General features: G+C 36.4%; 1 long non-coding RNA gene across 1 annotated transcript in view; it reads left to right on the forward strand.

Moving 5' to 3' along the window:
- The window catches only part of LOC140688782 (uncharacterized), a 50221-nt gene extending 35161 nt beyond the window's left edge, over window positions 1-15060 (forward strand). Inside the window, exons 2-3 of the long non-coding RNA XR_012063604.1 lie at window positions 9638-9691; window positions 14772-15060. This is a non-coding gene — a long non-coding RNA (uncharacterized lncRNA). The remainder of the gene's footprint in view (window positions 1-9637; window positions 9692-14771) is intronic.
- The last annotated feature ends 5252 nt before the right edge of the window (window positions 15061-20312 follow it).

Below are 20312 nucleotides of genomic sequence, written 5' to 3' on the forward strand. Positions count from 1 at the left end.
GTTGTCATATCTCCTTATGTCTCTTTTATTCTGTGACACGTAGCATTTGTGTGAACGTCTTTGATGATCTTGACACGTTTGACAGCACTAATCAGGCATTTTTGGCAAACTGTCTCTCAATTTGGGTTTGTCTGATGTCTCTGCATCAATAGACTGAGGTTGTGCAGTTTGGCCAAGGGTGTCGCTGAAATGATGTTGTCCCCACCCCCCCAGTGCATCAGATCGCAGTGCGCCTGATACCAGTACCTTTTGTCACTGCTGTTGATGCTTTGATCACTTGATTACGGTGCTTGCTGCTAGGTTTCCTCACTGTAATTGCTATTTTTCCCTTTATAACAAATTAGTATCTTCTGAGGATATGCTTTGAAACTATGCAAATATTCTCTTTCTCATCATGTTTTACCCGCTGATTTTAGCAACTGTGGATGATTCTTGCCTGCAATAATTTACTGTGACGTTTGTTAATAGTGATTTTACTGTTGTAGCCCCAGTGCCTGGAAGTATGTACGGCACTCTGTGGCCACTGAATAAGGATTTGTTGAGTGAATAACTGAAAGGGTTGCGCAAGGGAGGAGACAGGGCAGGGGAGAAAACGTGGCTAGCTGCGTATAGACAAAATGAAAAACAGTGAGAGCATTAAAGAACACGTGGTATGGAGAGTCACACATTTGTGTGTTCAAGGCCTGACGTGGCTCCTCCGAGCCCATCCAAAGCCGGTCGTGCATGTAGAGTTTTGACTTAAGTTCATTCCCTTTGCTATTCAAGAGATGTTAAGGAAGTTCTTGATAGTGTAAAGTACTCTTTCCAATAGAACTAAAACAAAACCGAAGAAGCCTACTTCATGGTAGTTAACAGAGAAATAGTGGTGGAATAAATTTAAATGCCTTCCTAGTCTCAAAATCGTCTTAGAAGTAAGGTCTTAATTTCTGTTACTTTACCAAAACCTGTAGCTATGACTGTGTGTGTGTGTGTGTGTGTGTGTGTGTGTATTATTGAAGTATCGTCAGTTTACAACATTGTGTCTTAGCTATACATTCTGGTATAGCTAAGACTTCTTGACTCATGTTTTTTCTTTCATTTCAAATAATGTTGGCAGGATAAAGTGGCGGTGAACTGCGTCATCCCTGACACACGTGCAGTTACTGCTGGTCAGGGAGCATCTCCAGGGTTTTGTGAGCTGGGGTTCACTTCTCTGTCCCTGAGAGAGGAAGTCTTCCACGGGTCACAGAGGGTCTATGTTTTTATTGTTTATTGGAAGATGGCCAAACAATTTTTCTTTCTTAAAACACATGGTCTCTTTTTAAATTGTTGTCAGACAATTTTACCTTCTTATCAATAGGAAATGCCTAATAATTTCTTCCTCGTAATGCTACACACTGCCTAGAACAACTGTCGTATGAGAGAATCACCAAAAGAAAGAGCTGTTGAAAAGAATGTCAAACATAATTTTTTCCTATCATGTCTTCACTTTCCTTCTCCGTATATCATTGAATTATAAATGTTGAAAGGATTTTGGAAATTAATATTACACATAAGAAAAATTAGGTCCAAAGACTCCCTTTTTTCTACCTTTAACATTAGAAAGAAAGAAATTAGTTTACTGGTATTAGCTATTTTTCCTCAGCTACCAAGATCATGCATATATAGAGTAAATTCAGATACAATCTCATCTGGAGTCCTTCCAATTTCCCACAATTTTAAAGATTTGTAATTCCATGGGCTCAATATTTGACTTGTTTATTTAATTGCGTTTTGTCTGTTACTCAACTACAGATGAGGCTTCCGCCAAATCTGAATGCATTCCAACGCCTACATAAACTTGCTCTGTCTCTCAGATGATCATGGAGTGACCTTGTGGGTATTACACACCAGGAACTAACTGCCTGTTCTTGGATTTAAAGGCACTTGGCAAACTCCTGCATCGTTAAATCATTGTTGTTACTTAAACTTAGAATGCTTTACTACCTGTCTATATTTGAACTAGCTCCACAAGTGTGTAGGTGCTTTGTCCAATCTGTTCATATTTCTTGTGTATGTTTAAAAAAACTGTTGAATAAAGGAGTCCAATTTTTACTCAGGCAGATGTTTTTGAGTTTGTCATAGTAGAGTCTTCTGTGCAGAGAAAGATTTTGTGTAGACATATTTACTGTAAAAATAGTCCAAAATCTCCTAACTGCTAAATAGAAATAAGAAAAAGTTACATTTACATTGTCCTTATGTCATTCTAAAATAAGAATTTAGACTTTCTTTAAAATATTCTCACGCCACCTTCTACATATAGTACAATGAGTCAGATATGCAACTCAAGAACCAGGATTAAGTTTTAAACTCAAAGAAGAACTTCTCAGAGAAGGGGCAATATTTATTTACAGGAAAACCTATTTCACAAATATGTTAAAAATTGACTGTGTTTTCCCTATTTGAGAGGTCTTGCATAAATTTGGTATTTGTAGAGTTTAATTTTAAAATGACTGATGTGTTTTTACTCCAAAGTTACGATTTTTTTCTTTAATATGCATACAATCTAAGAAGTTATTCTCTGGACTTTGAGAAACACTTAAATAAGATGTTATGAAATCGAAGTGCCCCACTACTTCGGGTAATGGCATGCACGCAAATATTTTTTGGATTATTCATTCCCCCCCCCAAGTATTTGTACTTTTAGGATACCTGTAATAAGATGCTATACTGATTATGTTTTCATATCTTATAAATATGAAATCTATCCTCTCAAAATTATTTACCAAATATTTTCACGTGCGCATCAGTTTCTAATTGCTGCTACAACAACTTACCACAAATTTGGTGACTTAAAATAATACAAATTTGCTATTTGTTCTGGAGGTCAAAAGTCTGAGATGAGTCTCACGGGGCTAAAATCAAGGTGTTGGCAAGGCTGTGTTCCTTTCTGCAATCCACTCTCTCGCCTTTTCCAGCTGCTGGTGTTCTTTGTTCCCAGCCACCTTCCATTTTCAAAAACAGCAATGGCAAGAAGTCTTTCCAGAGGCTGGCGGAATCTACCTCACCTCACACAACATCACTCTGACGCTCAGTCTTCCGTTCAGTCCTCCACATTTAAGGGTCCTTGTGATTGCCCTGGACCCACACAGACAATCCAAGATAATAGTGCTGTTTTAAAGTCAGCCACTTAGCAGCCTAATTCTGCCCACTATGTTAATTTCTCTTGACATGTAACAATTTCACATGTTCCAGAGATCAGGACATGGACAAGTTTGGGAGGCCGTTATTTTGCCTACCACCATATATTTTAATCAAAGGAGTAGACTGAAATCTATAGGAAATGAATTGTTGCTAAATTATTTTACAAATGCTCCGATTTAAAAATTACAATACAGTGAAATTTATATTTTGAGAAACTGCCCTAAAAGTCCCAGGTTCTGACAATATTTCATTTACTGGCATGTGTGCAATGTAGTAGCTACTCCATTACCTACAAAATGTTACAATGAGAGAATTGAGGTGGAAGTTAACTTATGCATATATTCAATTCGCTGGCTTAAACTAAAATATTGTTCATTTTACAGCATATGTAATTAACTTTAGATAATTTGAAAACAGTATAGGAATTGATCAAAATTGCTATAGTTAATTTTACACATTTGCATACACATTTTCATTTTCAGTGAATATTCAGCAGAATTTGATGCTGCATTACGGCCCACTTTTCTCTCTAAAATATTTTCCACAAGTCAGCAATCAATCTATTCTTTCAAATTAATGTTACTTCTAACAAGAGACCAAATCAAACAATGGCCAAGTTCCAGGAATCTTATTTCCTGTTTCTGTATACCCTACTGAAATTTATTTACAGTTAGAGCATGCTGGTGGCAGTAAATCTGCTTATTCGGAAAGAAAATAATGGATGTTGTGTAAATACAAACACTTACGGGAAAGTGTTAAGCGAATACAATTTCTACTGCAATCTTCAAAGTGAAATATTAATGGACATGGTTTTCTAATAATGTTGCTCATTGAAAAAGTAATTAGAATAAAACTCTAACACTCTGTCAAATGTTTATAGTTGTTTGAAGGTTACATTAGTGATGTCTGAGTTCCCAGTGTGCTAATTTCATACTGCTGTTTATACGGTAAAGAAGATTAAAGGCAAATTTTGTTCTTTTGATTGTAATTCACATATATTGGAAGAGTCATCAGATTACTTGGTTCAGAGAAACTCTGTTGCCTGAGTGTCCTGCTTTATGACTGTGTTCATGACTTATTATTTAACTCAGTTCTTTAACCTTCTTTTCTTAATGACAAAATAGATAAGCAAGGACAGATACTACATTTAAAATTATGAAAAAGGAGGTCAAATAATCACAATATGTTTGAATTTTAAAATTTATTTTCTAAAAATGAGTTTATTTTCTGTTTATAGCATTTATCCACTCTGAATTTTTTTTTCTATTTGTTTACTTGCTTATTATCTATTTCACTCCCCAGAATATGAGTGTTATGATAAAACATGTCTGTGTCTGCATCAGTGTTTCCAGTGCCTTATATAATGTCGGGATTACGGTATGGCACTTGAAAAATAATGGTGGAAAGGTAATATAAACTATTACTTATAACCATGAAATCCCAAATCATTCATAAAACATTATTTGCATGTACAGATGCTTGTATATGAAGATATCCAAGATGTATTATCAAGTTAAAAACAATTGAACTCACTAGATAGTATTAATTCTGTCAATAAATTTTATGGACTGCCTACTGTAGGACTGGTGCTATTAATTCAATTCTAAGCACTGTGGATTATAAAAAGAAAAAAATAAGCACACACAAACAAAATTAATTTGTATGAGAAATGTAGACGATAGTTATACATAAAGAATTACATTTGTAATCTTCATGTATATGTCTGTCTATAAGATAAACAAACAGAATGAGACATTCCAAATTATTAAACGATTATACTTAGAGAAGCAAGTAGGTCCATAGGGAGAGGTGAATGTCAACTTCAGATTTCATTCCACACATTGAAGTACTGCTTGGATCATTTCTCAGTGAAATTACAACCAAGAGTTAGTTGTGTAGCAAAGAGGAAAAAGAGAGAGCGAAATGCTGATTTGAGGACTGTCTCACTACAGCAGTGAAAGTAGTGAAGAATCTAATATGATGGCCAGTTGGGTCCTGCCATGAATAAATACTCTGTGCTCAGTCTCCTTGGAGTTGCAATACCTTAATTTTTTTCATTTTAATTTCATTTGAATTAGCAACTTTCTTTTCCTTCCCTTGTCAGTGTTCTTCTTACTGTACTATTTAAAATACAAAGTATTTACATTTAATTTTAACTTTGAAAAATATTAATAAAATGTTGATTTAAAACTATTCAAAGAAGTCTGTTTCAAAGCAGTTTTTTAAAAGGTCTAACTATGATAAGCACATTCAGTTAAATGTCTACAGAAAATCATTTTATGTAAAAGAAATATGAAATTTTCTTTAAAAGAAAAATAGTTAGAATTATTGACTCTAAAGACACTTTTGTTGATAAAAGTTATGGTATAGCGGGCACCTTCTGGTTCTGTAGATAACATCATAGCAGAATAATCTCCCTGGGTTTTTATTCCTAAACTCAACTGAGATTAAAAATCTGACAGCCTTTATAAGGAGGAATTTGATTTCTAAAAGTCATTTCAGGATGAGTTTTTAAAAGATATGGGACAACCCCCTTATGCAGTTATGCAAATTAACTGATCATTATCTCTTCTTGGGGAAACAACCATTTTGGGGGAAGCTTCTTTAAACTGCATTCACTTGTAAATTATCTTTACATAGAATATTATTTAATGATGTTCAGTCAACCTGTTCCTGTAAAGGTGATCATTTCTCTTAATATTTATGGCTATAATCTGGATTATTGGATTAAAATTCCCTAACAATGGAACCACCACTTAAAAAATTTGAAGTTTATCCTAACTGGATGCAAAATATCTGCTAGAAAGTAAAAGGATTATTTTACCTATAAGATATCAAAATTAATCAAAGTACATTACCATATTAAGTCTTTGGAAGCACCATGAATTATAGATTTATGAGTAGTACTATCAAGTCTTTGGGTTAATGTTTTTTAAAAAGGAAACACTTTAAAAGAAGAAAGTGGGCAGCCTCATTCAGATCTTTCTGTTTGATACAAACAGGGCTGGTAAAACACTTATGAAACATGAACTCCTCTAGAATTAGGAAAGGAGTTAGGTAGGGAGCATGCTGAGAGTTTATGGTAAAGCTGAAACACCATTTATAAAAATAAGACATCCACAGAGAGCATGCATTTATTTGAAGGCACTGCACCTCTAGCATCACTCATATATATTTCAGATGCAGCAAGCAGCAACATTCCAATATGTAGTTATACGCCACAAGTACGGGCTAAAAGAAACTTCAGTGTGGGTGAAACAGCAGATAAAAATAGTAAAAATTTACGGAAGTCAGTACAATGCAGAAGAAAAGGTATAGAACCTGTGGTTTAGATCGTAGCTCTGTAATTTTGAATAAAATGGATCCATCACAGACCTGGGGGTGGCAGTTCAGGTGGGATATGCAGTTTGGCGAGACCCAGATGTATAAAAATTAAATACAGAATGTCCATGAGATTTAAAGTCCCCAGATTTGATTTTGTCAGTCCATTTCAAACTTAGAAAATATCCAGAAGAGCTTAAAGAAATCATAATTTACAATGATGGATTGTATAATTTAAAGGTATCTGTGAAGTGAAATAATTAATCAGCAATTTGTTGAATAAATAGTATTTGAAGCAAATGGATGGATAGAGAGATAGATGGTAGATAAATAGACAGACAGACAAACAGATAGAATTAAAGGTAGTTCATCAATGCTCTGAAAATGCTTTTGGATGACTGTCATGTTTAGTAACCAGCATTCCCAGATTAACTTCTTCAGTATCTTTTTTTTTTTTCCCAATCATGGAAAAACATTCTTAAATTCTCAGAATATGGTCCCCCTTTTCCCAGCATGCAGTTGGCTTCTGTTAACATCTTCGTTTCACAGGTATGAATTCATTGGACTGACTGTATCACAACGTTTCCCCCATATTCAATATGAAAGAAAGAGCTCTTGCCAACCTGGAGAAGTTCCAAGTTCTTTAGCCTCTTTAACAGTCTTTCACACGGATTAGTTCTGCAAATAGCTCAGCCCTCGGAAATACATGGGAGCAATTTGCTATAACCCACCATTTACTGTCACACCATGTTTTCCCTACCTACCTTGGGAATATTCTAGGAGCATGAAATAACATATTACTTGTGAAAAGTTTTAGTAGTTTAAATCTACCTCGAAAATAGAAGGCCTATGGCAAATATTACAAAAGTGGGAATTTTCTCGACAAAACAATAGTCTTTGTATATGAATTGCAGAAGTGAAGGGGAGCAGGACCTGTGCCCACCCCCCCGCAACCCCTGCCTCTTGTTTATAGAAAAGCTGAGGTCTCCTGGGCCTCCCTACGTCTTGGAATAACAGGCTCACGTCGTTGATTAAGACAAGCCTGCAGGCACTGGAGGATGGCAAGGACTCTGACCACCTGTCTCAATGATTAATTGAGATTATTCCCCCATTTCCCTTTAAGACTTTAATAGCTGAACAAAATCTTTGGAGATATGTTTTGGGGGAAATGTCGGGTCCACCAGGCTGCAGCCATTCTGGTTAAAAACAACTTTTCTTTTTGTTACTAAGACTGTTGCCCCCAGGATCATACCGCTGCCACTCCCTCAGCCAGAAACCGGTTTAGGCTTATCTAAGTCTCAGGAGGCAGCTGCAGAAAGGAAACCATCTGGCAGTCCAAGATGGTGGAAGATTTGACTTTCAGTGGACCTTGAGCTTCATTATAAGCTTATTGTAATATATTAGCATGGTAAGTGACACACCCACCAGCGCCATGACGGTTGACAGTTGCCATGGCGACAATGACGGAAAGCCCATATAAGAACTGAAAAGTCCCTACAAGGACTGATTGGCTCCATCACACCCAGAAGGAGAACGTGATGGTGGAAGCGTCCCACAAAAGTCCACGTGGCCCGACCCGGCTGGAGTCGTCCCTGCCGCTGACCTTGGCTGACAGCTCTGGCTTGAGCACCTTTGCCTCGCTTGAGTGCGTTTTCCTTTTTCCTCCCTGCTAGAGCACTTTCCTTCCTTTTCCTCTTTTGAAAAATAAAAAAGCAGTTTTTGCTCTGTCCCTCTGCCTCAGCTGTGAATGCTTTCCAGCCAGCAGGCAGGACCCACACTTTCGAGGACCTCCTCATTTAGGGGTCTCCCTTTTGGCTAACAGAAGCATTTAAATGTTGGGAGGACCACATCCTAAATATGCTTTCATGCCCAAGAAGAACATTAGTACATTTAATCTCTGCTAAAGTGTGATGATTAATGACCAAGTCATATGGATCATTTTGATTTTACAAATCAGTCCACACTGAATCCTGTGCTTCATATTTCTAAAATGTGTACAGTTTAGAAGATGCATTCTTAGGTAGGATTTTATTTGAATTACACAAAAATCTTATTGAGTATATAAACTAATGTTAATAAAACTACTGCCAACAATAACTAATGTACAATTCTTGCTATAGTCTTCAATTTACCTTAATTTTACAGATAAAAATATATTACTAAAATATTAAGTTAGCCAATATTATCAAATTAATAAACAGGTAATTTTATTATTCAAAACATCTATTTTTCACTGCATAATACACTTTTAACTACATATGAAAAAACACAAAATATATAGTTTAAATAATATAAATAATGTCATTATATTTTAGTTAGGGCTTATTATTTGAAATATGCATAAAAATAATCACATCTTCTATTTTGATTCTCTCAATATGTATACCTCATCAATAAATATCACAAATCAAGATGCCAGATAAAAAATACATGCATTGAAATAAATGAGGAAAAAAATCTTATGCCATTAAATTTTCAAAGATAGAGCTTCAAGGTTTTTTTTTTTTTTTTCATTCTTGAAAGAAACATTAAATAAAAACAAATTATCCAAAGTGCTCTGTTCTGGATGTAGGTGTGTGTCTATGGGTTTGTGTGAGTTTCATTTTGAGAGCTTCTTTCTAACTCTATAACAAGTAAATAAGACAGAAAATAGAAAACTGAGCATTTACTGAAAGAGTTTTGTCTCTCAGAAAACTTGCTGCTGTTTAAATATATATTGAATATATACTCATAAGGATATCATCACTATGTGAATTTGCTTTAGTGTTTAATTGGGATGTTTATTTTGACTTCAATACAAATTTGACTTAGATTAAATTTTGAGGAATATCTACTATATTTGACTATGCTTATGTTCAGGAGAAACAACATAAAATGGAATCATTGTTATTTTTGAAAAAGTCAATAAGCATTTAACTCAAGCTAATAAAAATGAAAACTGATGGAAGTAATATTTCAGAGGGTTAATGAAAGATTCTAAACTATGACCTCTATTACCTGCTAATATAGAGGTTATTCTCAATTCAAAATGAGTAATCTGATATATTTCAAAATAAGGGAACAGTCATACTTGTTTGGTAAACCATAGTGTGTTATGCTTCTGAGTCAGTGTTCTTTTATCTAAATTCTGTTAATTTTTTCACTTACATTGTAGTGATGTACTGAGACAGTTGTTCACAGTGACATGGTACTTACTGTCCTTTAAAGGGTGAGTATCCCTTGTTTCTTATTGCTCCAAAAGAAGTTAATCAGCCTTTAGTAGAAAATATTTCTGTTTTACATAAAAATAATGATTTAAAAATATTAAGCCTCAGGGTTTGATATTTACTCCATTTTCTTTTCTTTTGCTTTATTTTTTTAATTTAATAATTATGCAATTTCAGGTCAGATATTTAAAATAATTGATACACTTTTTCAATTATTTTAGTGCCCTGATATTAAAATAAACTTTATCCACATTATGGAAAATTCAAATAATTATAATGTAAACTCATAGGTATATGTTTAAAGAAATTGTTTACATTTAAAACATACATTTTAAGATATGTCATAAAATAGTTAAAACAATTAAATATTATTTTTATTCAATTATTATCACACTGTCTATGAGCAGTGAGATTATATTTATTATTATACCATACAATATTTGTATACTCTTCATTTCTAGATTTTCCAAAATGATTATGTTTCTTTTATGCTTGAAAAGGTAATTAATTTCTTTTTTGTGTTACACAAAATTTGTAACCAAAGAGTAATTGTCTTGTATTACTCTCAGCCTTTAAACAATGTATTGGTCTTCTTTATTTCTCACTTTGACTGTGGGGCGCTGAGGATATAACATGTATCTTAGAACATTCTACTGCTCTGAAAAAACACCAGCATCTAACCTTCCTCTTGCCTGAAGGCAAAAGTATTTCCAGTTCTTCCTGTTGAAACTATGAGGGTAAACGTAACCTCCGCTAAAGGACACAAACAAAATGACTTATGACTTTACTTGGGAAAATTTTAGGTATTTGTTCACTCCAGATTGGAATGTCTTGTATTTTATTAGGTGTGTTTAATATTTTCTTCCACTTGTCATGTAGCTCCCCTTATGATATATCCATGCCAGTGGAAAAGAGGTCATGATGGGTTTAAACTGAAACCTGAGATCATTATTATATATTAGTTTTCATTGGTACTAGTATTAGTATTAGTTTGCTGCTGTAACAAAGTAGCACAGGTGGAGTGGCTTAAGCAGGAGTAATTTATTGTCTCACAGTTCTGGTGGAGAGAAGTCAAGATGTCCACAGGATTGGTTTCTTCTGAGGGCTGTAAGGAAGAAACTATTTCATGCTTCTTTCCTAGCTTCTGGTGGTTTGCTGGCAATAGCTGGTATTTCTTGGCATTTAAAAGCATCATTCCAATGCCTTTATCTTCACATGGCATTCTCCCTAGTATGTCTGTTTGTGTCTAAATTTCTCCTGTTTGTAAGGACACCAGTCACATTGGATTGGGGCCCATTGTACTTCAGTATGACCTCATCTTAACTAATTATACCCTATTTCCAAACAAGATCATATTTCGATGAGATACAGGGGTTAGAATTTCAACATATGAATTTTTTTGTGAACACAATTCAATCTATAGTACCTCTTAAGCCATCATAGCTCATTAATTATCAGGAGACAAGACAATGTTCTTGTCCTCCTGGAGGAAAAGTATGCAACAATAGACAGATAAATAAAGCAACATGACAGCAGACAATGAGGATTGCATGGGGGAAAATCCATTTGGATGAAGGGAAAGGAGGTAAGAGGAGTGCTGTTGTAGAAAGGATTATCAGGAAAGGCCTCTTCTGGAGACAGTACCTAAGCAGGGGCCTGATGTGATGGGGTTGCAAGTGCGGTAACATCTGCTGGAGTGGGTGCTCATCACCAGTCCTCAAGTGTGCTGAGCATGCTGGCCGTGTTCAAGCTTCAGAAAGGAGGCTGGCGTTGCTAAGACAGGGTGAGAGCAGTAGAATTGGAGGTCAGAGAGGTGAGCAGGGTTAGGCAGGGTCATGTGGAGACTTAAAGTCCATGACTGGCAATGTCCGTTACATTCCCAGTGAGAAGAGAAGCCAAAAGCGTATCAAGCAGGAGATTAAATAATCTCACCTGGAGAATGGGTTGGCTGGCGTGCAGTTGGGCAGGGCGTGGGGTTGGGGGAATGAGGCAGAAGCAGGGAACTCAGTGAGAAGCCTCTTGCTGCAGGGGAGGTGTAACTTGATTTAGGCTACGATTCATTTAGGCTGGATTATGTGAGTTGTTAAGTATGTGAGAAAGATATGAGTCAACAATGTTTCCAAGTTTGGGTCCGGATCAACTGAATGACACTACCAGTTTCAGAGATAGAACATTCCAGGGAAGAAGCAGACTTGAGGAGTAAATCAATGCCAAATGCACAAGGCACCTAGTAAGCACGTGAATATACCCTTTCAGATTTAAGGACGGAAGCCTGAGTTGGATAAATTGACTGAGCCATATGTGTGAGCTTTAAAAAAATGTAGGAAAGTGGAGGTTGGCTTTACACATATTTTCCAATAAGAACTTCTAAATACTTCAAATGATGTAATTTTGAAAGCGTTTCTTATGATTTGGCCCAAATCAGTTTCTATATGAAGACATAATTGTAAACTCTTGTGGGAGAGTTGGCATTGAGTTACTCTGTGTGGTTTTTAAAGCTGAATTTTCTCCGTGAGGCTCTGGTCTTCTTAATCTAGTGGTCATCCCCCTCTTCCACGGCTGCCATCAAGGTCCTGAGAGCTAACAGCTCTCACTGGTCCAGTCTCCCTCCTTCTTGCTGTTCTTCCAACAATCAAGCACATTTCTTGCCACAGTTTACCTTTGTCACAATTGCATATACACAAAAATAAAAATGCTATGAGAATATACTGTACTTTTATTTAGCTGGATAATGGGGTAATCTATGTCTAAGCCAAATGAAAGCATTTATTGAAGTTACTGTTGTATCTGTTCACTATGGGATACGTTTAATTAAATTATTTCCAGCATTCATATGAATGCTTTGAACTTTTCAACTTTGTAAAAATGTTGGCAACTCTTTTGTTGAAGAATCTAACATGTTGATTTTAGTTTTAGAGAGTGAGGAATGCATCTCAATTTTCACATTTCCTCTGCATTGCCTATAGTACCTAAACAGAAGGAGGAATAAAATTGATGACTGCTTTACTAGGGCATATTAGCTCCTGCACAGTGTTTTTCGGAAGGAATTTAAATGTGTGGACTCATTTCAAAACTTGTATTATTGACATTATGAAGAGATTCAAATTTGAAGCATCTGAAAAAGACTATATTTGTTTGGTTCTCTGTTTCCTTTAAAGAAAGAAATCCCTTTTAGAAATAAAGATAAAAGGAAGTCAGGAGTGTGCAGAGTCTATTTCCTTGTGTGACTATTTCATTTAAAGTAACAAATCCTTTAAAAAGTTACTGTGATGCTTGATAAGCTTCTTGAAACAGTATTTGATTTTTGCCACCAAACTATACTTGAAACTTATGTCTAATTTCTTGTCTATTTGGGCCCATTTGACATAATTTTTCTTCCTTAGAGTGCGATAGTTACATTTCAGATAATTTTCCTGTACTACGCACCATATGTTTTAGAATCAGCTAATAGTTTAACATTGTTTATGTGTCCTTGTTGGTATTATAAAATTCTACCAGCTCCCATGTTTGAGCTAAGGTTTATACACCCATAAAGTTCTTTCCCTAAGGTCGTGTATAAGGTGTTATACATCACATGTAAATGCTCCTCCTTAACATTTTTGTTGCAATTTATTTAAAATTAAAAAAGCAATTTCTTTCAAATTCTTCCTTATATTTTTCAATAAGCCTCGGTGAAAATATTGGTAGCCTAGGAATTACAAATACATTCAGTCCAGGGGTGTGGACGGACCTGTTAGCTGGATCAGTGGGTTATTAAAATGCGTTAAACAACTGGACCATACCTTTAAAAAAAATTTTTGCCATTTACATGTGTGGAACACAGAATATTTAGGCTTTCATTTCCTGTGATTAAAGTTAGAGTCTTCTAATTACAGTCTTCTTTCCCAGTCAGTCACTGCTTATAGAAAGACCTTCTGAAAGATTGAGAATGTCTCTCTTTCTTACCCTTACGATGCTTTTTGATCCCCTTAGAACCACTTATAAAATTGTATAGGCCAATGATTTAATTTTTGTGGTAGTTAAATTCATTATAATTAAATAAGTATCAACTAATGTCTCTATGGAATAATTGATACATAGTTCCAGCCTAATTAATTATATTTCCTTAAGTTTACATATGTATTTACTAGATACATAATTATCCATGAAATGTCTTTTGAATAGAAAGTGATAATAAATTGAAATTACAATGGAGTAATTACAGTTCAAACCTAGAAGAAGGAATTGGGCGGCCACTGAAGACCTGGTCTCAGGCACGTCCCTGCACCACTGAGAACTTGAACTTTCTGTGAACTATACCCAACCCAAGGACACCAGCCAGTTTTTAAAACATCTGCTAGCTGCAACCTTGTGTCTCAAGGTTATTACCTTTGTAACTACTCAACTATTTCAAACCCCAGCCAATCCTTACTTAACCAAGCACCCTTCTTGCCAGCTCCAATTATAATCCCCTGATACAACAGTTCATGGAACTAACTGTCACCGTCATGGTTTCTGCCTTGTTTGATAAGCCTCCTCTGTTTTGTAGTCGGGCGGAACACCATGCAAGTGCTCCTTGAATCTGTGTCTGCTGGGCTGCAGTCCTGACAAACCTTTCATAATTACTTAATGAAATGGTAAAGGAAAAAAAGCCCTGTCCCTTCTGACAAATCTTCCCTTGTGGCACTCAGTTCCTGGGAGGGCTCCTGGCTCTGCTTGACTGCCGGTCACCTGAATACCCTCATTACAGAGCTCTCACTGTCCTGTCCGTCTGTCATTCATTAGGCTCTGTAATCACCACGAAACACAGCATGATCACCAGTCTTTTGTCATCTGTGTGGAAACCCAGGCAAAGCCCAAAGTGAGGGACGGACAGAGATGTTCTCCCTCTCTTGTTTCCCCCTCCTTTAGTTCTTGGATTAGCTGTTACCAAAATTGAATTTCTGAAAAGTGCCTTTTGTTTTTTACATACTGATTGGAAATGGGCCACCTTGCTCTTTGTGTCATTAATTTCTTTGGGGTCAATTTTAAAATCTACATAAGGAAACTGGCATTAAGATATAATGAGGAAAAAAATATTTTTACTTTTTCTCAATTCATTAGGTAAATATTTCCTGATCACCTTAGATGTATCATGTACTACATAAGATCGCTGTGATCATCAGAGAATTCATATGACGTGCTGATCAAGGAAAAAGGAAGAGACAAACATGACAACATGACTCTGGTGTTTGAAATGTACTGACAGACACGATGTTGGCATCGTTGAGGAAGACAGCTTGCTTGGGAGAAGAGGACAAAATAAACTATATTTCGTTTTGAGGATTATTTTTAGATGTCATAAGGACACATGTGGAAATGAACCTTAAATAAATGATCAGTGGTGATTATATGTATTTGTGATTCATCAGAGTAACATTTCATAATGGAATTGCTAACATTTATTGAACATTTTCCATATTCCAGACACCATTCACATCTCTTTACCTCTATGAAGTATTTAATGTTTGCTATAATCCTGTGCAACAGATATCACTGCCATCTTAGTTTTCCAGTTGAAACCACTGAGACACAAATTGTCCTGTTTCCTAAAATTCATGCAGCTAGTATGTGTTGAACTGGGACTTGAACTTAGAAAGTCCAGCTCCAGAGTCCATGATCTTACCTAAACCTAGACAAAAATTCTTTCTATCAAGAAGAACAAGTTGATTTTAGAATTTTATTCTTCATAGTTTATTTTTCCTGTACTAAACTACTGGAAGCATTTGTCTTTATAATTATTTTAATATTTGAATTCTTTCTAAAAATATTTTTCAAAATTAATGATCATATGATAGAAAAATACCTAGATTGCAAAGGGTTTTTGAACATACGCTTTATCCATTTTTTACATTTACATTTATACATTCTATTTGAATTTGAAAGGAAGGGGACCCAGGTTGCTTACTTACATCTGAGTGCTCTCTGAGGATTTCTGATTTCTGGTGAAATATCCACCTAACTGTTGGGTTTTTCATTGCACCAAGAATTCATGCTGATAATGTAATGATACAGGAAAAATGGGGCAGGAGAGGAGGGCCATGTCCCAGGTCCCAGGAGAGTCCCTGGGACATGCCCCATTGAGTGAGGGTCCTGGCTTCACATAGGAAAGAATTCAAGAGTGAGCCATAGTAGGGTGAAGACAGATTCATTCAGATGATTTATATATACTCCATAGCAGAGTGCAGGTCATCCTAGAAGGCCAGAGAGAGTGACCACAAGCTGTGGGGTTGTTAGGTTTTACGGTAACGTCATATGCTAGCAAGTGGGAGGATTATTCCAACTACTTTGGGGAAGCAGCTGGATTCCCAGGAATTTTGCCATTACCCACTTTTTGACCGTTTGTGGTCAGCCTTGAAACTCTCATGGCACCTGTGGGAGTGCCATTTAGCATGCTGTTGTATTACAGTGAGCATATACAGAAGCTCAAGGTCTACTGGGAGTTGAATTTTCCCATCTTGGTGCTAATTGTATGTCATTCTTTTAATGGTTGTGCCCTCCCCCTTTCCCTCCTGTCTCAACAGGATAAAATAAAGATCTACCAACCTCAATCTGGGAATGGTTCTTTGAAAAATACCCCAAAATGAGAAAATTATTGAAGCTACTTAGTTTTGTAGTATATAACTAGTGGATGGTCTGTCCAGGCCTTTTTGATGTACACCTTTTCTGCGGCTGTCTCTGCATTTGCAGATTGACACATTGTTGTAACAACTCTTGGAAGCCTGGGTAGCACAATGTAACTTAGCCTTGAGTTAGGCCTAGCAGCCTAAGGAACCAGTCTCTGGAGGCTGTGCCAATTAGGGTTCTTTGCTTGGGAATTTGTGCTCTAGAATGTGAGAGTCTAGCCTCAGATTAGATAGTTTCTTGAATGGAAGTGACATAAATTTGTAAGATGTTCACGATCACTTTTCAACATGTGTTTTGGAATTGGAGAGATCCATTTAGAGCAAGGAAAAAAAAACAAACAGATACAGAAAGAAATAAAGGTGGGAAATAGAGAGCAAGTTATTTCTTTTACCACTATTATAGTGTCCATTGTGGCCCCACTGTATCTTTGACTTGCACTGTGTCTAAACCTCTATGTAACTATAATACATCCTGTTCTTTTTTTCTTTCTTTCTTGAATTGAAGTACAGTTGATTTACAATGTTGTGCTAGTTTCTAGTGTACAGCAGAGTGATTTGCTTATGCATATATACACATTCCTTTTCATATTCTTTCTCATTAAAGGTTACTACAAGATATTGAATATAGTCCCCTATGCTGTACAGTAGGTCCTTGTTGTTTATCTATTTTATATATAGTAGTTAGTATCTGAAAATTCCAAACTCCCAGTTTATCCCTCTCCACACCCATAACCATAAGTTTGTTTTCTGTGTCTGTGAGTCTATCTCTGTTTTCTAAATAAGTTTTTTTTGGTGTTTTTTGTTTGTTTGTTTGTTTTTAGATTCCACATATAAGTGATACCATATGGTATTTTACTTTTTCTTTCTCTTTCTGGCTTAATTTACTTAGCATGATGATCTCCAGGTCCATCCATATTTCTGCAAATGGCATTATCTTATTCTTTTTTATAGCTGAGTAGTAATCCATTGTATAAATATACCACAACTTATTTATCCAGTCATCTGTTGATGGACATTTAGGTTATTTCCATGTCTTGGCTATTGTAAATAGTGCTGCTATGAACATTGGGGTGCATGTGTCTCTTATCTTGTGGTTTGATGACTACGGAAGTTCCTTTAACATTTGTTGTAAAGCTGGTTTTGTGGTGCTGAAATCTTTTAGCTTTTATTTATCTGTGAAGCCTTTGATTTCTCCATCAAATCTGAATGAGAGCCTTGCTGGATAGAGTATTCTTGGTTATAAGCTTTTCCCTTTCATCATTTTAAATATATCGTGCCACTCCCTTATGGCCTATGGAGTTTCTGCTGAAAAATCAGCTGATAACCTTATGGGAATTCCCTTGTATGTTATTTGTTGCTTTTCTCTTGCTGATTTTAATATTTTCTCCTTATCCTTAATTTTTGTCGTTTTGATTATTGTGTGCCTCATTGTGTTCCTCGTTGAGTTGATTCTGTGTGGAACTCTCTGCACCTCCTGGACTTGGGTGACTGTTTCCATTCCCAAGTTAGGGAATTTTTTAGTTACTGTCTTTTCAAATATTTTCTCAGGTCTTTTCAATCTCTCTTCTCTTTCAGGGAACCCTATAATGTGAATATTAATGTTCTTCATGTTGTTCCAGAGTTCTCTCAAACTCTCCTCATTTCTTTTCATTCTTTTTTTTTTTTTTCTGTTCTGTGGCAGTGATTTCCACTAATCTGTCTTTTAGCTCACTTATCTATTCCACCTCATTTGGTCTCTCCTTGGTTCCTTCCAGTGTATTACTCATTTCAGTAATTGTATTCTTCAACTCTGTTCAGGTATGCTTTATATTTTCTAATTCTTTGGTAAAAACTTCCCTCTGTGTATCTATACTCCTCCTAAATTCTCTAAACATCTTCCCCATCATTACTCTAATGCTTTCTCAGATAGGTTGCCTATCTCCTCATCACGTATTTCTTCTTCTGAGATTTTATCTTGTGCCTTGGCCTGAAGATATTCCTCTGCTGCCTCGTATTGTTTAGATTTCTATTTGTATTTTGAAGTAGGTTAGTTATGTTTCCGGACCGTGGAGAAGTGGCCCTCTGTAGGATATGTCCTATGCGTCCCAGCAGTACACAAAGGCCGATGTCCAGATGGTCCCGTGGTAGAGTCTGGAGTGCATTTGTGGATTCTTTCCACAGGCTTTGGGATTGTTGTTTACTCACTTCTGGTATCTACCCCCTGGTGGATGAGGCTGGACTAGAGGCTTATGCAGGTTTCCTGGCAGGAGGAATAGGTGCCTGCCCACTGCTGGGTGGAGCTTGGTCCTGGTCCCCTAGCGGGTAAGGCATGTCTAGAGGTGGCTGTGGCTTAGGAAGTCTGCCGCTGGGTGGGGCTGCATTCTCACCCAGTATGTTGTTTGGCCTGAGGCTTCCCAGCACTTATGCCTACTGGCTTTTGGGTGGAGCTAGGCTTTGGTGCTAATGACCCAGAAAGCTCACGTAGATGAGCACTCCCCGAAAGTCTGCCACCAGCTTTCATGTTCTGAGGGTGAGCCACAGCTGCACCCTCCCTCCCCGGGAGAACTTTCCAAACCAGCAGGCTATATGGGCCCAGGTTCCTATGGAATCACTGCCTTTGCCCTTGGACCCTGCATGCATAAGATTCTGTACGTGCTTCCCAAGAGAGTGAAGTCACTGTTTCCCTCAATCCCTTGGGGCTCCTGGAGTTCAGCCCTGCTGGCCTTCAAAACAAGATGTTCTGGGGTCTCCTCCTCCCAATGTCAGAACCCCAGGCTGGGGAGCCTGACTTGGGGCTCAGAACTCTCACTCCTGTGGGAGGGCCTCTGCGACTTAATTATTCTTCAGTTTGTGGGTCTCCCACCTGGGCGGTATGGAGCCCAGTTATACCACAAGCATATCCCTCCTACCATCCTGCTATGGTTTCCTCTTTATGTTTCTAGTTGAAGATCTTTTTTGCTAGGTTCCAGTCTTTTTTTATCTTGATGGTTGTTTAGCAGTCAGTTATGCTTTTGTTGTAGTTGTGAGAAGAGGTGAGCTTGTGGTCTTACTACTCCACCATCTTGACTGGAAATCCTCCTTTTCTTTCTTGATCAACATAGAACTGGTTTCTGTTACTTTGAATTTAAGATGCCTTGAGAATACTAGTTCTATTCACACAAACAATCTATGCAGATCTGGAAGAGTTGGTGGCACTGTAGTATCCACACCAGCTCTGTTTCCTTCTTAAATTGTACAGAGCATGATAAAAAAACAATCAGAGGCCACTTTTTGAAAGTAATTAGACTTACTGATCTTGTCTTTGGATTTAGTGTGGAGCTCTATTCATCTGTGATGAAATATATCCTGCATTAATTGCCAACATGGCATGTGATGCTGAAAGCAGTTCATGATCTATCAAATGTACCAACATGTCATGTTCTGAGATTCTTTGCTAATGTTCAGAAGACACCAAATGATAAAATAAATGATCAGTTAAGGAAGAAATGCATACATTTCTAATAACTAATTCATTTAATGCATTTTGCCAACCAATAAATTAGTAATAAAAAATAAACCCTGATTTCAAATTCATGAGGATATAGATTTTTCCTTTTGTGAACATTGTATAGAGTTTACAGTTCTACAAACATATTTGAAAACATACAAAGCTTATTTAATGAGTGTGTATAAGTAATCAGAAATAACGAACTAATATGAAAATCTTAAGAAAAAATGATGTAAAGAAATATTTAAGTTGAAAATAATACTAAAATAAATAAAATATAGAGAAGATAGTTAACTATATAAAATGTGAAATGAATGTTAAGAGCAAAACTTAAGATGTGTCCAATGGAAATTTTGAGAAAGGGAAGTAATTTCCATTGGGGAAGGGGTTTCGAAAGAGTCTCCCTGAAAAGAAGGGAAAAAAAAAATGCTTAACTACTACCTTTTGTCTTCAAAACATTTTAATTGTTTTTCAGTACTTTTAATTAATTCAAGGATCATACATTTTTTTACT

The sequence above is a fragment of the Vicugna pacos genome, chromosome 23 (genome assembly GCF_048564905.1).
Source record: "Vicugna pacos chromosome 23, VicPac4, whole genome shotgun sequence".
Taxonomy (NCBI): Eukaryota; Metazoa; Chordata; class Mammalia; order Artiodactyla; family Camelidae; genus Vicugna; species Vicugna pacos.